This window comes from Triturus cristatus, chromosome 3_2 (assembly GCF_964204655.1).
Source record: "Triturus cristatus chromosome 3_2, aTriCri1.1, whole genome shotgun sequence".
Taxonomy (NCBI): Eukaryota; Metazoa; Chordata; class Amphibia; order Caudata; family Salamandridae; genus Triturus; species Triturus cristatus.
Window position 1 is genome coordinate 502,684,244 of NC_140584.1, and position 14,418 is coordinate 502,698,661.

General features: G+C 48.9%; 1 long non-coding RNA gene across 1 annotated transcript in view; it reads left to right on the forward strand.

The window, feature by feature from the left end:
- The window catches only part of LOC146857620 (uncharacterized), a 231,486-nt gene extending 217,277 nt beyond the window's left edge, over positions 1-14,209 (forward strand). The window contains exon 8 of the long non-coding RNA XR_014979931.1: positions 13,414-14,209. This is a non-coding gene — a long non-coding RNA (uncharacterized LOC146857620). The remainder of the gene's footprint in view (positions 1-13,413) is intronic.
- The last annotated feature ends 209 nt before the right edge of the window (positions 14,210-14,418 follow it).

Sequence of the window (14,418 nt, forward strand, 5' to 3'; positions counted from 1 at the left end):
TGTAAAAGTATAAGATCTATATCGCTATACGTGAATACTGAAATATGTCCTGCCCTCATTTAGAATATATGTTCATTAAAAGCTACAAACTTCTAAATTGTTTTTTCAATTCTAACTCTGTCATTTATCAGTTTGTTGCAATTTGTATCTTAACTTGTTTGCACATACTTTTAACATCTAATGTGTCTAACCAAGGAACGTTGGAAATACTCTTGCCTGTTGTTCCACAGATTACTCAATGTGTCAGACGCGGTCCTTCGCTCACATATTTGAGTTAATTTTAAGTTCAATTATCCAAGGACTCGAAGGAACCTTGGCTGCTATTATATTAAGATATTCATTATAGCACATCATAAATCTTTAGTGTCTTTGCTCTATCATACAGATCAGTAGACATTACTCTTGTTAAATAAGTCAGAGGCTTTTCACATTTGAAAGTATTTTAAAGAACATTCTCTACTCATGAAACACATTCCAATATGGTGGCTATGATAACTCCCCTATCGGGCCATTTCGTATATGTCTGATGCCTATTCCACTTATGTTGTAGGAATCAATTTAAACCTGTATTACTAATATCTGAGACACATTAGAGTGTCCTTAAAATAAATAATTTACATCGTTAAACGGCAACGTGCCGCAAGATGTTATATATAGTTTTTTAATTAATGGTTATTTTTTGGAATCATTACAGACATTTATGTCTGCAATGTAATTCATTAGTCATGAAACTGTGTTTTTTCAGTTGGATAACCTTTATAAATTGTGATCTTTTCTTAAATATAATATTAAGCAAATGCCACCGATTGGAACCTGGACCGGGGAAGGTGAAGCCGGACCCAATGGGGGCCTGGGCCAAATGCTGCCCGGAGGCGGGAAGCTTACCCCCCCCCACGTAATCCCAGGAAAAAGGGACGACCGTGATTGGTCGCCCCGAGTTGAACACGGCCTCCCCCAACCAGGGGAGCAGGCCGTAAGCTGCTGAGGGGATTAAGGAGGGGGCTGGCAGCCCCCTCAACCATTCAATCCCCTCCGACGGTAGAGAGAGAAGGAATACTTGAAGAATCGGCTGATGGTCGGATCGAGCCATCGCGGACCTGACCTGTAGAAGCAAGCAAGAGCCGGTTTCGCCGTCGGCCAGAATCAACAGAAGCAGCCGCAGAGGACCGGGCCCTGCTATGAGGGTCTCCAGCCAACCCAATCCGGGCTTAGGCAGCCCAGAGCATCAGTAACAATTTTCTTGCCTTCCGGGCTGGCTGAATCGACAGCGGGGGGACAGCCGTCTGTGGGTCATCGCAGCCTGCCCCCTGCGCACCCATACCTTTCCTGGCTTATCCGGGTGGCCTTGAGGACCAAGGAGAGCAGAAGACCGGTACCTGCTTTTAAGGGGCCCGGGCTTTTCCGATCCAGGAATCGGCAGCATTTTTTCCTGCCGAGGCCCCAGCACCACTAACAGTTTCCCCGCCGAGGCCCCAGCAACAGGAGCACTTTCCCCCGCCATTCGGGCTTGCTGTATCAGCCTGCCCGCATCACCTCCTGCGATTCCTGCTGCACCGTGAGTGGCAAAGGAGAGGCCATCACTACGCCCGGGAGCACTGGAATCCAGCGGACAAAACCGTCCAGCCTGTGGAGCACCTACCGAGCCTCGGTCCATGCGCCTTAAAGGGGCAGAACCTGGACAACGTCGGAAAGGCGTCTTTAAGGGGCCGGGGCAATCGAGGCAAGAGGAGCGAGTTTTACGGTGCTCTTGGACTATCAGGGGAATATTTACATCGGAACCATCGGGGGCAAGCGGTAGGGAGTAAATTCGCTATTTTGCGCAAGTTGGGCCAACAAGCACGAGCTACAACAACGCCGGTTACAGGAGGATTGGATTGCTTTGTTGTTTGGGGTTGTTGTGAAGAGTTTTTGCCAGGACAAAAGGAGTTTATATTGGGCTGGCCAGCAAGTGTGGGGCAGCTGGGAGAGCAACACAACCCCCTGCGCGCTTCAGGAACACTGAAGGCAAAGCAGAAACGTCCCAGGCGGGAAAAAGGAGGCAAAGGGGGGGCAACGGCTGGATGATGATCTTCAGGTGATGCTGGATAAAGCCAGGGAATTGATGGCTATGAAAGGGCAATCATGGGTGGACAAGCAGATCAAGGAAGGAGCCAATGGGAGAGGAAAGAAGCAGCACCAGGCATTCCCGCCTGCACCACCCACCAAGAAGTTCAAACCAAGGGGGTATGCAGCCAAAACGGTGGCTCACAAAGAATACCGCGGTAAGGGCCAATGTCCCGGTGACCACGAAGGCGGCAAAAGGTGGGCCAAAGGGCGCATGAGCCAGGAGCAAGAGGGCGGCATCCCCCAGCTGGTGTACAGCTCCGACGCCGAGGAGAGCAGCGAGGACGAAGGGTCTTCTAGCCAGCACGGCGGCCTCTCACAACTGGCGCAGCAATAGGAACACCACGGAGAAGGGTAAGCACCACCAGAGATACAGAGGGGGGTGTGTGGTCAGGCGCAGCGCGATAGTCTATTGTAAAGGCGCCCAGGGCACATATTGAATCTGGGTACACAGCAGGGCAATGCAAGGGCCCAGGCCACATCAGCCCCCTTGGCATCTAGGGCAGGGAAGGGACCAGCAGGGCTTCCAGGGGGAGGCATGGGGTCCACCGGCTTGGATGCCTTGGTGGCAGGATCCCCATTTGGGGTAGGTCCACCATGGGCCTCAGGAAGCCAGGGAAGCGGCAAGGAGCCTGGGCAAGAGCCAGACTTAACGGGAGGCACAAAGAAGGCAGCAGGCAAGGGTAAATAGAGCCCCCAGCTGGCACGGCAGGGCAAGGTAGAGCCACCAGAGGAGACCGCACAAGGGGAGGCAGCGGCCTTCGGGCCAGCAAAGCAGGTGATGGTGGGGCAGGAGGGGCGGACACAGACCAGAAAGGGAAACCGGCCAGTGCATACCTTCGCCCTTCCCCAAGCGACCCTCCCACTACCACAAAGCTTATGGGGTTGGCCAATCACATCCCGCTAGCCGTGAAAGAAAGGATATGGCGGAAGGAGTTTATAGATATTTTCTCCCTGCTAGAGCTACACCAGGCAGGATTAGACTTGACAGTACAGGACAAGAAAGACGATGATAGGAGGGAGAGGCGCAAGCCCAGGGTAGAGAGAACAATTGAGAATGGGTTGAAAGCGTTCAGGACCCTGGCCTGCGTTTTTGGGGAAAATTTCTCCCAGAACGCGGCGGCGCTCATTTTTGTACGAGCAGAAAGTGCATGAGGCACAACAGCAATATCAGGGGGAGGTATGGTTAAAATACGATGAGGGTTTTAGGGAGAAGATACAAACTTGGCCTGTGATCGAATGGGACTGGCAAGACATGGAGGGTTTCTCAACACACATGGTGGCAGCCAGGGAAGGCATCAGCTCCAGGGACATCAATTTTCGCTCCTATGGGAGTAAGGGCAGATATGAAGGCCAGGGGTTCAAGGGTAAGAGCCAAGGAACCACTAAATCTGGGATACCATGCTGGAAATTTAACAAAGATGTTTGCAAATGGGGGGCAGGATGTAGGTTTAAGCACGCATTCGGGTCATGTAGGGGAAACCACCCTGCAATCTGCTGCAAGTAAGGCCAGGGAGCTGGAGCGGGCAAAGAAAGAACCAGCACAAAGAAGAGGCGAGCGCCCCAACCTCCGTCGGGGAGCACAGGGCCAAGGGCAGGGGGCAGCTGCTACCAACCCCGATTAAGACCAGCAGGCTGGTTTATCTATTAGGTCAGTATCCAAAGGCAACAGACCGATAAAATTGGCAGAGGATTTCACTCAAGGTTTCATAATACCCTTCAAAGGTCGCGAAGGGGCTTGGGAGAGCCCGAACCTTAAATTGGTAAGAGAAAACACAAGCATAGCAAGAGACAAGGTAGGCAAGGAGGTCCAACTGGGGTGGGTGGCTGGCCCTTTCAACTCCCCTCACTTGAAAAATTGATGGTCTCCCCACTAGGAGTGGTACCTAAGAAGGAGGAAGGAAAATTCAGGCTGATAGACCATCTCTCCCACCCGCAAGGGCTATCCGTCAATGACTGGCTGGAGCAGGATGATTGCACAGTAGCCTATGCTTCAGTGGATGATGCAGTAGACCTGATACGGCAGGAAGGAAAGGGAGCCCTACTAGCCAAGACAGACATTGAGTCGGCTTTCCGACTCCTGCCGGTCCACCCAGACAGCTCCCATTTGTTAGGTTTCCTGCTAGACGGGAAATATCACTACAACAGATGCTTGCCAATGGGGTGCTCAATATCATGTGCGTATTTTGAGGCATTCAGCAGTTTCCTAGAGTGGGAAGTAGGGAGAAAGGCCCCACGAGGGGGTCGGGTCCATTACTTGGACGATTTCCTGTTTATCGACTAGGCAAACACAGGCACTTGCGCCCTTCTCCTGCAGAGTTTCACAGTGCTGGTGCAGGAACTAGGGAAATCGCTAGCTCAAGACAAGACAGAGGGCCCAACCACCAAACTGTCCTTCCTAGGGATAGAGCTAGACACGATTGCAGGAACATGCAGATTACCACCCTGCACAGTAGCTGAGCTCATGGAGATCATAGGTAGGCTGAGGCAAGAAAAGAAGGCCACACTAGGAGAGGTGCAGCAGCTTCTGGGGAAACTGAACTTCGCCACAAGGGTGATCTCAGCGGGGCGGGCATTTGCAGAAAGGCTGGCATGGCTGACTAGGGGCACAATGCAAAAACACCACAGGGTCTGCTTAACACAAGGGGTAAAAGCAGATCTAGAACAGTGAGAAGCATTCTTATCCGATTTCAATGGCATCTTGATGTGACGTGAGCCATGAGTACAGGCGAGTCAGCTCAAGCTCTACACAGATGCAGCAGGGGGCCTCAGTTTAGGGGCCATCCTGGGGACAGCGTGGGCAGCAGGAGAATGGCCATAAGCCTGGAAGCAAGCAGAGGCCACGGTGAACATCCTGCTACTGGAGCTATTCCCCATAGTAGTGGCTTTTCACATTTGGGCAGAACGGTTAGCAAACAGGCAGATAACTCTGTGGTCTGACTACCATGCAGTAGTTCAGGCGATCAACAGGGGGATGGCAAAATGCGCGGCTGTGGTAGCCCTGTTGAGGAGGCTCGTCCAATGCCAACTGAAGGCAAATATAGCGCATAGGGAGCGACACATCCCAGGAATAGACAACTCAGTTGGGGATGCCATTTCTCATTTTCAGTGGGCAAGATTCCGAGACCTCGCTCCGAATGCAGACCAAAGGATTACCCAGGTGCCGGTGGAAGTATGGGCATGGGTGGAGCTGGTTTAGAATGATGCTGGAACATGCACTGGCCCCAAAAACAATGCACCATTACTACAAGTGCTGGGAAACATTTATTGGAACCACTGGGCTAAGAAAGGACCAACCGGCAGGGCAGTGTGAGGCCCTGGGTTTCATAGATGGGGCTTTTAGAGCGGGTAAAACAAAGTCTTGGGCCCAGACCCATCTGAGCGCAGTGGCATGCTACTCAAAAATGGCATCAGGGCAGGACCCCACCAGGGGCTTCCACTGCAGGATGACTTGAAAGTGTGGGGCAGAATGCAGAAGGCAAGTCCAGACACAAGAAGGCCTGTTCATTTCCAATTGCTGCAGCAAATAGCAGGGGCTCTTGGCAAGGTATGCTCATCAGAGAGCGTAGCCATACTGTTCAGGGCAGCTTTCGCACTAGCTTGCTTTGGGGCATTCAGAGTGAGCGAACTGGTGGCCCCAGCATCAAGGGATGCAGGAACGGTATGCATACACCTATCAGACGTTAGCTTCAGGGTGGGCACATGGACATGATGCCACGAAGGTCCAAGACAGACCAAGCGGGTAAAGGAAGATGGATCAGAATACATTGCATAAGGGAAAAATCATGCAGGCCGGTATGTCTGGTACGTAGATACATGGCAACCACAGAAACCAGAGAAGGGCCGTTATTCAGACATAAGGAGGGGACAGAAATCGATATATGTTTGTAAATAGTTGTAAATTAAGATAGGTTTTTTAGAATTACTAATATGCACTTTAGTTTGTCATGGTATGTACAGACAATTATAGTTTGTTTCTCTTATTGTAGGAGGTATCAGAATTATGGCCACCTGAAGAAGGCAGAACGCCGAAACGCGCGTAGAATCAAGCATTAGCCATAACCAATGATTATTTCCTATGTTGTTTTCTGTTTTTCATTGTTTTTGTGTCTCCTTTTGGTATTTCTTTGTATAGTAGAATCACAAGTGTCTACACGAATATGACATGACATAATGATTTTGATACAGAATATGTATAAAGAAGAGCTATACATATATATATAAAAATGAGAACAAGAAAGTAAGAAATAAAATGAGTTAATGAAAAAATACGTGTATTAGTTGTCATATTCAACCAATAGGGGTTCAAAACTGAAGTGTTTGATTCTTTGTGCATTACCTTTGTTGAATTGTTTCCTATATAGTTTTGTTCAAAAAAATAAGGGAAAAATCATGCAGGCCGGTATGCCTGGTACGTAGATACATGGCAACCACAGAAACCAGAGAAGGGCCGTTATTCAGACATAAGGAGGGGACGTTCCTTAGCCATTTCCAATTTATAGCAGTGATGAGGAAGGCCCTGGGGGCAGCAGGGCTCCAACCCAGGGCATTCGGTTCCCATTCATTTAGGATAGGGGCCCCGACCACGGGGGCGGGGCGGGGCTGGGCATGGGCAGCGAGCAGATCAAGGGGGTTTGGCGTTGGGCATCGGGCGCGTTTAAACTGTACATTGCCTCACCTCATACTGAACCCTGATTTTCTCTCCCCCATAGGTCCAGCCACGAGGTGCAGAACGGTGGGGTTCGTGGGACACTCCTCTGTCCCACGGGCACAACAGTGGGCGACAGCCAGATGCGAATTCGGAGGCATATGGCTGTGGGACACCAGGGCGGTATGGATGGGCCGGTCCGAAATGAAATGGGACCAACTGTTACCCGCAGTTCGGGAAGTGCTAGAGAATGGTGGCAAACTGGATGCAGTAATAGGCCACCTGGGAGGTAACAACCTGGCCGCACAGGGCAGGAGGCCCCTACTAATGACAATACAGGCGGACTTAGCTGCTTTGGAAAAACTGGTGCGCCCTGCCGAAATAATCTTCTTGGAGATAATAGTGAGGAAGTCCTGGGGTGGTGATTCACCTGGGGGCAGTGAAGAGCTCCAGACGCAAGCTAAACATTACTATGACAAAGATATGCAGGGCCAACGGATGGGGATTCATAAGGCACAGCTTCATAAACCTTAGGTTGCCAGGCTACCACCTGGAAGTTGGCATGCACCTGACAGGGGTGGGGCTGGATATGTTCCTGCTAAACATTGTGGCAGTGTTAGAGCAAATGGGTTTCTCATAAACAAGGGGGAAGCACAGGGGAGCAAAGAGGGGAGCTCCCTCCGATCGGTGAGACAGTAGGTAGCGTGGTGGAAGACAACCTAGAAGTATAGGAAAGGAAGAGAACTTGATAAAAGTAGATGGAAGGCTCACGCAGTGTCCTTGGGATGCCTCAAGGCAGGGACACTGAGGGAGCAACCAGTGGGCAGTAGCCATGGAGAGAGTAGATGGAAGGCTCCCACAGGGCCCTTGGGATGCCTCACGGTAGGGGTACCAAAGTAGCGAGAGGTAGAACTCAGCCGCAGGCTGGATAGATGAGCTGCTCACATGGGGTCCTTGGGATGGCACATGGAAGGGACCCGGAAGAGCAGGGAGGGCCAAGTTGGCACTCAAGGCAAGCGGGACGGCACTTGCGGCCCGGGCAAGTCCGGACGGACACCCACCAAGTCGGTAGCAAGTTGAAGCCCAACCCCTTTGGCAACAGCAGCCGTGGTATTGTGAGATCAACAGTTAGTTAAAGTCTGTTCACTCTTGTTTCTGGCAGCACTGTGAGGTGCTGTTCAAGCTGGTTTTCAGCACGGAAAGCGCTACAGGCACTAAATCGAATATTTACATTTACATCCATTGGCGGAATCTCACTGAGTTTTTACATAAATATGTGGAAATTCATGGAGTCAAATTCCACTAGTTCCGCCCACCCCTAGTAATCACCTATATATCCCAGAATCGATCAGCACTTTTAACCAAATATCAATGTTGTTTTATATCAGTTCAAGGCTTTCTGTAACACTGAGCATGCTCGCTAAATTTCATGGCTCTAAAAGGCCCAGAAGCCAGTGGGCTCAGTGTTGTACCTTACACATTTCTAACAGTGTAACTTTGTTTTCAAACTTGGAAAGTGGAAGCGGACTTTTGAGAGAATGATGGGACTGGTGTTGTACATATGAGGGATATCTTCCCCTCTAGGCCATTCCGAGCTGTGACGAGGATAAGATCCTTCACCTTAGATCATTTTTTACTGAAGGTAACACATTTCTGTCACATGATCAAGCTTCATTTACTTGTATTAAGAGAATACATATATATAAAATGTTGATTTTCTATTAATTTTAGCTCTAGGCTCCGGAATTTTAGCTTTAGTCTCTAAGTGGCCATTTCCTAGAGAGAGCCCTATTAGTTGAAATGAAAATTTTCTTTGATGTTTTGCGGTGCAGTAATTGTGAGTCGCAACCCCCAGATTAATGAAGTTTTCACAGTGCGACTCCAGATACAGGAAGAAGCGCACAGTACGCCACCGGAGACTAGTAGAAGAGGATCGGAGGCACATTTGGAGGATCGTGCAGTCACTATATGGTCAGAAAGCCACACACCGTGTAGGGAGACCTGGGTCTGACATTACCAAACCTGCGCCCATATCCCACTGGGGTAGGGGTCAAATACTCATTGTAAAGGGCATCTGTAAGGGATGCAGCCCTACGGGATATCTTCTAAAGGGGAGTACCCTGAAGTGTGCTTGGAATCCCAGTCTACCGCTCTGACTGCTTTGAAACAGTGCGAGCTGGGAAAGACAACAACTGGAACATGACTCCCCAACATTATAAATGACTACGAAACCTGACGGCATGGTCAAAGACAAAGGAAATCGTGCATCTCAAACTAACAGAATTTCAAAGTATGCACACCTTCCCCCATAGGATCCTGGAGCGCAGGCAGCGTCCCTAACAGAACAACAAGGAAATATGCAAGATTCGGTGAACCCGGACCCATCTATGGCAGATGTACTGGAGGCTATACATGCCACCCATGATGAAATGGTACATAAAATAGACACAGTCACCATTGAGGTCAACCAGCTCCGTTGTGACCCCCACAAAGTCATAGACAGGGTCTTTTGACAAATTTGAGAGTACTATTTTTCCGACTCCATTTGATCTTCCCCTCAGTCTGTACTACTTCCTCCCCCTTGTTAAACTGTCCGTTCTCATTAGTTTTTCTTTTAACCCTACAATCCTTCATACAATGCCCTCCTATCCCACAGTACATACATAGTTTCTGTTTTCTTCTCTTCTCGCTCTCCTCAGCTGACAGAGGGCCCCTGATGCATCAGACAAGTTGGTCCCCTGGTTCCATTGGTTTGCCTGGGCTGTGGACCATTACTTCCTTTTATTCTGTCATCTGTACACGACTTGATTGGGCAGATTGTGAACAACTTATTTTCTGTTTGAGTTCTGTATCCCTTTTTTTCTATTAGTCTATGATCTAATTGAACAGTTATTTCTATCAATCCCTCAAAATTACCAGTCAAGTTCACAACTTGAGCTAAAAGTTCACTTCTTAGCCCTTGATAGAAAAGAGAAGCCCGTTTAGCCTCTGGCCAATCTGTCTCTATGACTAATCTCTTAAACATTGTTATGTAACACAGTGAGTCCTATGAGAGCCTTGTCATAATGTGATTAACTACTGATCTGGGGTAAGGATATGTGTTTTTCTGTTGAACAGTTTTTGCATTGCCCCACAAAAGGTGGTAAAATCGTATAACGTGGTCATTATGTTCTGTGATGGGTATGGACCAGCTTGCAGCATTCCTCTTCCCCAGATATGACAATACAAAAGCAGTTTTGGTCTGATGATCCGAGAAAGCTGCTTTTTTGCACAAAAAGTGTCATTTGCAGTGATTGATGAATATTCCATATTATCTTGGATCTCCATCGTACCTTTCATGAGGGGCTGCACTGGAGCTGATGTGTAAGAAAGATAGGATACCTGTTTTCCTAGTCCCTGTGCATGTGCTGGTGAGGAAGATGTAGCAGTATGATTTAAGTTTGCACCGGAACTGGACACTGGTAGGGGTAAGGTCCAAGGTTTAATGTTGGCCTAGCCCTTTCCCCGGTATCTGTCTTTCCCTTGCGAGACAACCCTGCTACGTTCTTGCATACTGATCTTAAATCCTTATGGAGATCCTGATTTTCTACTCTAGAGGCCTGTACTTCCTGCTGTAGGCTTGTGCTGGTTTCCAAAATACAAGTCAATACGCAGTTGGTGTCCATCGCTCATGCTAATAAAACAATGTGGGTGTTGGACTTGGCCCTTTTTGCAGGGTCATCCCTAAACTTTTTGCCTTCCTCCGGTATTTTGTCTGACCTGGTGTTGGCTTTTTTATGACTCTGGGCACCTTACCACTGCTGACCAGTGCTAAGGTGCATATGCTCTCCCTATGGTAAAATGTATACATTAATTGATATTCATGATTGGTTTATTGGATTTACTGTCAGTCCCCAGTAAAGTGCACCAGGAGTGCCAGGGCTTGTGAATGCCAATGCTGCTAGTGGGCCTGCAGCACTGGTTGTGCCACCCACAGAAGCGGCCTAGTAAAATGTGTATAGGGTCTGCCACCGCAGACCCTGTGCGCGGTCTGGGACCGTCGCGCTGACTGCGCAAGTGCCCCCACTTGCCAGTCCCTAAACCTTCCCTTACCTACATATTAGCCACTCCTCTGGTAGGCCCACGGGCAGGGTGCATTGTAGGCATAAGGTAGGACATGCCCTGATGTGTGTGGCATGTCTTAGTAGTGAATTACAGCCCTTTTCGTTTTTCACTATTGAAGGCTACCTGCTCTCCATAGGCCAGAATGGGCTGCTGGAGTCACTACATGCTGTGACCCCAGTGGACTCAGAGAGCATGGTAGAATGTCAAGTTTAGTATGCCTGAACTCAGAATAATAAAATACTTCTTGTAGTCAAGTTTATTTTAATATCCTGGGTTTGTAAATACTACTTTTAGAAAGTTAGTATTTACTGACCTGGCCATTCAGTCCGCCTCTGCTGTGTGTATGTGTTCTGCCTGGCAACAGTAAGGAGCAGGGTTGGGGAATCCCCAGAGACAGGTTGGCTGCCAGGTGGTGGGTAGAGAGGTGACACCTGGATGGGTGGGAGGAGTACACCTTGACTCTTGAATAGACCTGTGCTCTGCCACCACAAAGCCGGCGCCGCCCCCTGTGGAGCGGCTGATGTCTCTGCCCTGCTGCTGAAAGGAAAGAGCAGAGTCACCATAACAAAGTGCTCCAGAACTGGACTGAGCCAGGCCCAGGCCCCCTGGCGCTAAAGAACAAAAGAATCATGGTATAAAAGTAGGAGCCTGGCTCCTAAGAAATCAGAATCCTGTTTACCACAAAGAACCTCTGCCCGACTAGAAGGAGAAGAAGACGCTGGAGGAGCTGGCCTGCTGCTTGCCTTGCTGAGAAAGGAGAGGAAGAGACTTACTGAAAAGACTTTGCTACTTTGTGCTTGAACATTCTCCAAGGGCTTGATCTGAGCTTGCCCCCTGAACTGAACCCCAGGACCAGTGGGTTCTCTGTGCTTTTGCTCGTCCTCCAATTCGAGCCGTGTGTGCATCCCGCTGGAAAGAGACTGCGCCCCTCATCGCCCCTCCTAGGGCCGTGACACTCAGAAGCTTGCCTGCCTCAAACCCGTGAGAGCCCCGCTCCGTCCAGAGCCGCTCTCTGTCCCCGGGCCAGGCCGCCTGCATCCCTGTCACCGCCTGCTACTGGAGCGCGCTGACCGCGCTATCACCCCTCCCGCCGGAAGCCGTCCGACGACTGTGATCTACGCCGGGTCATCCAGCTGCACTGACCGTGCCCTGCGACCCCGCTTCGCTATCCCCGGACATCTCAGGCCGCGCCGCCCCCGCTGTGGAGACCCTCCGGCACCGCCGTGCTAAAGGGTCGCTGGCCGCGCCTGCCTACTTGCCCACACCTGCTGATTGAGGACCCAAGAACACTTCCCAAGCTGAGAGTCGCACCGACCTGTGCCGACTCTCCACATCACGAAAGAAGTTCCAGTATCGGGCTCGGGGCCCGCAACGCCTTATTTCCCCGTTCACAGGAGCCGATCTCTGTGAGTACTGGAACCACAAGTAACATTTGCAAGAGACTACAAGGTCTCCATTTGAAGCTACGAACAAAGAACATTTGCCTGCTTTATAACCTGGTGGCATAGCGAAAACGTTATTGGTCTTGTGATAAGTCTGCTGAGATATATACCTATTTTTACATAAAGAAGCGTATTTTTCTACATATCCAAGGTTGGTGTCCGTTTCTGGGGGGATTGATGTATTTACTGTGTGTGTGATTGTAAGTGCTTAACCAACAACGCCTGAGGAATCGCCTTGGCTGCTCACGCCACGCACCTAGAGGGTGAGCAAGGGTCATTCACAAGGGGTTATCCTGCGCCCTGACATAGAGGAGAGGGTTCCTGCTTGACACAAGGGCAACCTTGTGCCAACCAGAGATCCCGGACTCTAACAGTGGGTTAGGTAATCTGTAAGAATCAAGGATGAACAGATTTCCACTAACCTTTTGATCACCACAGCGGAATGGATTACAGCAGCTATCTAACCGTGCCCGTCAGTGATCCCCGTGGAGAGCAACTCTCACTTGCTCGTTCCAGAGGAACACTCAAAGTAATGGGGGAATAGGACAAAATAATAAACTAGCCAACTGCTGGCTAGCCTCTGCAACTGGACTTAATTTGTTTCTCCTTGTTTCATGCATGGAGGATTTCAGTTGTTGTAGGGTATTGTGCTGTGCTGCAAAAGATACAGAGTACTATTTCACCTGCAAATGTTTCAGCATTCAATTGACTAACATTTTAACACCACACGATCTTAACCAAATGTACCTGGGTCTGGCTTCTGTGACTTGATTAATATAAACATACATCTCACTTTTTCTTATTGGAAAAACCCAGTGAGCTAATTGCTAGCTATGCTCAGTTTTTCTTTCAGCAGGAGATGCACTAAGCACCTTTCCATATACCTCTGCAAACATAAGGTTTAAACTTTAGGTGAAACACACTGTGGACTAGTCTCTTTTTTTCTAAGTAGTCTTTCTGGGTTTCTTCAGGAATGCTGATCCACTTCGTAAAGCTCAAATCGTGTGCCCACTATGGCCTTTAGTCTTTAGTCTCTTGCGCTAGCTCTTGGGCTACTTAGCATGCACACGCTTGCAGATAACTAAGTTCTAACAATTATCTCTCTCTTTGTTTTAGGGTTTGATTTTCCAGATGACCGCCAAGAGACAGGAGGAGGACTCCGACATTATCCAGGGGGTGGAGACCAGGCTATTACTCTTCTCTTCTCAGGAGTGGGATCACTGGATGTGCTCAAAAAGACTTCTGATTTACTAGCAAAGCAGGGTCCCATTGGGTGTGTTATTTATACCACTGCAAGGCAAGATGGCTGCCGAGATTTCCAAATCTTATGTGGTCGGGTTTGAAGGTTTCAGAGCTTTTAAACTCCTCAAGGAAATTTTCTCATGCATTTGATTGACCCAAATGAATGCGCATGAATACACTTTGGCATCACTAAGACTTATATTGTCTCCAATACATGCGCACATCTTTTAAAATTCATAATCTCATTAACATGTGCATTCCTTCAACGTGTTGGGTATTGTCTGGTATTGAATATACCCTATCTGCAGTACTAACCATCCATACCCTCATACATGCACGTGTTCCCCTACACACCTTACCCCTCCACTTAAGTACCCATTGGATTCACCCGGAAAAGGGCTTGATTATGGGTGCTTTCCAAGACACTACATAGGGTAGCATGTGTGTGGAGATAACAGGTGTGCCAGAAGGCCCAGTTACTCTACTCGAGCCTCAGTTCTGACTATAAACAGTTGTGTATGTCCCCCTTGCAAATCACGCTAGAAGGCGCCAAATCTCACTTGTGCTCTCCAACTTTGATTCTTGGCCATTGTTCTTGAGTCCTGTTTTTTTAATCCACATATTCAAATATTCAACTAGTTGGAGACAGGCTGCCTGTTTTGTGGGATCAGTACGCAATGGTGGAATTGCCATGAAAAATTATTGATTGTACAATGGGAGTGACAGTAGGTAATCTCACTGTGTAATTTAAAAAAAGGAAATAAATGGTGAAGTGTCTTGAGAGGCTAAAGCTTATTTCTGCTGAACGAACAATATGTGTAGCTGTGCCTAAGTCTGATTCAATGTGAATATCAAGATTATGCACAGATTTTGCTGGGA